Source organism: Triticum dicoccoides, chromosome 1B (assembly GCF_002162155.2).
Source record: "Triticum dicoccoides isolate Atlit2015 ecotype Zavitan chromosome 1B, WEW_v2.0, whole genome shotgun sequence".
Lineage (NCBI taxonomy): Eukaryota > Viridiplantae > Streptophyta > Magnoliopsida > Poales > Poaceae > Triticum > Triticum dicoccoides.
Window position 1 is genome coordinate 115,530,378 of NC_041381.1, and position 3,435 is coordinate 115,533,812.

Sequence of the window (3,435 nt, forward strand, 5' to 3'; positions counted from 1 at the left end):
TGAAAGAAGTCGTCGATGAGAAGGGGATGTTCCACCACGGCCATATATCGCGAGCTGACGTCCGAACTCGCATAGGCATGCAACGTCTAGACCTCACGCCGTTCAAGAAGCTAGGGGTCATCCTCGATGATATGGAAGGATGGAATTCTAGTGATTTATGATGCTGATGATGATGATGTGTGTCGGTTGAACTTGTATACTTTTTGTAGCGATGAAACTTTGTGATGTCCATGGTCCCTGCCGAACTTGCGTAACTCTACTTTGTTAGTTTGCGTACGATGACTTGCGTACCACTAGTTAATTAATTTGCGTATTGTATGTTGCATCTAGTTGCTAACCCTTTCTTTTTCGGTGTTGCTCTAGTATATTTTGTTGCATATATATGATTGTACATCCTCTTCATGAACATGCATATCTAACAGGTAACTAGTTTCTTGATGGCGAGATGGAATTGCTATGTCGTGTACAATGGGAAGGTTCCGGGGGTGTACAACGAGTGGCATGAGTGTCAGGTGCAACTGAATGGGTTCATGGGCGCCAGCCATAAAGGCTTCAAAAGCAGACAAGAAGGAGAAGCTAGTTACTTGAGGTTCACGCTAGCGCGAGAGAGGACTCGTAACCGCCACCTCATGTACTGCATAGTTCCGCTCTCACTCATAGTGATAGCTCTTCTTGCGTATACCTTTGTTTAGATGGATGACGTTGTTGTAGTTGCAAGTATTCGAGACTTGCATGTATCGCTATTTTCGAGATGATGACAAGATACCACTGTGTTGGATGATGATTATGATGAGACTATTTGTATGTACATGTTGTGATTACATTTGTGGTCTCGCAGGCATTTGTATGTGTATCATGATGACATTTCTATGTGCTAAAGATTCTTCTATAAAGCCTGTTCAAATACAAAACAAATATGCCAAAAAAAGAACTACTTAAATTAGCAGTAGCGAGTGTATAAAAGTTAGCAGTAGCGCATCCAGCCAAAGCGCGCTAGAGCTACTAGCAGTAGCGAGCTTCCGCTAACAGCGCTGCTGCTACACTTGTGTAGCAGTAGCGCTGGTGAGCACGCGCTACTGCTATGTGTGTTAGCTGTAGCGCCTTATTAGTAGCGCCTATCCCCGCGCTACTAATACATATAAAACCCGCGCTGCTGCTAGCCTTTTCCCTAGTAGTGACCAACGGCCCCACTGACGATGTTGAACCGGAGAAGACCCCAGAAAATGCTGGTCCAGATACTGATGTTGTCATGGATGACTCTGCCCCGCAAGACCCAGCCACTGATCCTAATTCGCCAGAAGCTGACCCAACTACGCATGTTGATCCATCAAGTCCGCATTCTATGCCTCCAAGCCCATCTGCTCATCCGCCGAGCCCAGCTGCCAATCCGCCAAGCCCAGCTGTTAATTCGCCGATCCCAGCTGCTAATCCACCGAGCCCAGATAGAGGTACCGTCAATCCGCCAAGTCCGTCAAAAGGTGGCGATGACGTTATTATCACTGCACTGCTTATACCGCCCCAGGCAATCCAGTTGCTTTATCGAAACATACTGTCAAGAAGGAATTTGCTGCTATGGGCAAGGGGAAAGGGAAGACCGATTTGTCAAGCTATGTTAATCTTTCTGCTCAGGAGCTTCATTCTGGATTTCTGAACTGGTTGTACACAAGCTTAGATTACGAGGCCAGTTTGGTGAATTTGATAAAGGAACGCTATGAGGTAATCTCGCAAACACTTTCATCCTTGTTATGTATATTCACTGCATTGCAGCCCCCAAGGGCCGGTTTGTCTCTTGAAGACAAACCAGGACTTGAAAGATAAAGAACACTTCGACTGAGTAGCCCCCATGGGCCGGTTTATCTCTTGAAGATAAACCAGGACTTTTATGTTCCATACTGTATTTTGTTAACTTCCCTTGCCTGTGTATGTTCTGATCAAGTACACATTAGCCCCCAATTGCCTACATTAAAACTTGTATTGATCCTTAGGACTTCAAACAATCAGTAGTATAGAAGCAACCCGCATTAGCCCCCAAGTGCCATGTGTATAACTGGTTATATGCTTGGGACATTTTGATAAAATTTTGAACATGCTCCTCATCTGATTGTGGCGGGCTGATATAAATCACCAAGGCTCTCAAATTGCTGATCTTCAAGAGATTATCAAGTCTCAACAAGCAGAGACTTCCAAGGCTAAAGAGGAGCTGAAAGGCACTTTAACAGCCATGAAACAGTTGAAGGACAATTTCAAGACTGAGCATGCCAACTAGGAAACTGAAAAGACTGCACTGTAGAAGCAGGCTGAAGACGCAGAGTCAGCCCTTAAACCGATGGTGGAAGAGTTAACTGGGTTGAAGCGCCAAGTAAATGCCATGACTTCTGCAATATTTGGTAAATACCCTTGCCAAGATTTCTTGAATAACCATCTGTGAAATTTGCCGGTTTAGCATCAAAATCTTAAACCGTTGTAGGTGGCCGCATTGCTCATCTGGGCTCTGATATGCAGATGAAGCTGAAGGCAGCATATACTTTGATAGAGCAACTGTATACCGGTGCCCAACGGGTTATCTGTGTCGCCTCATACAACAATCCGGCCCCAACATTGATCAAGGACACTCTAGCAGATAGAAGAGATGAAGCGATCCGCTGCCAGGGCTGGCGCTTTGTTGGCACTTACCCGAGCCAAAGCATGGATAGCTGACCTGGATTCAGTTCATATTGCCAAGGGCTTTCCTAGTGAACAAGAAAATGGGGCAGAATTTGATAATGAAGCCCTGAAAGTTGTGACAAAGGAGATGCGTCCTCTGGCAAGTGAATTGGCGGAAGAAGCTAACTTAACTGTCACCGGTCCTTCTATGATGCCAACAACCAACAGATTGACAATGCCGTGAAGGAAGTGCAAAATCTTATCCTGCCAATCCGTAAGCACACTTACGCCCCTGACGTTGATCCATCCGAACTTATAAGTGAAGAGGCTGTCTTTCAAGCTTTAACCGGATTGACAGGGCCACCGTTTACTTCCAGCCATTGGATGGGGAGGAGGAGGCTGAACCGACGCCAGATGATCCATCAACTTCATGTCAACATGGTGATGAGTCTTGATCCGGCAATCGGGTTGATGTTTCATAAACTTTGTTCTGTGGAAAGAACAATCCCTTATTTTGGGCTTTAAAGAGCCTTGTAATACGCTAGTTGAAATACTTTGATCTGCTGCCATTGTGCACTGAGATATGATTTTGTTTGATCCGCCATGAGAATGTTAGTGCTGGAGTATATTCCTTCATAATATTATGCAATCCCTGTGTCTGCATAAAAAGATCTGTCCGGGCGGTTTACCGCTGGACGGGTCAAAACGCCCAACACACAACCTGGTAGACAACCAAGGTTGTAAAAATAGCAAAAACAAATCATACCTGTGATATGAACTTATGCTGGTGGT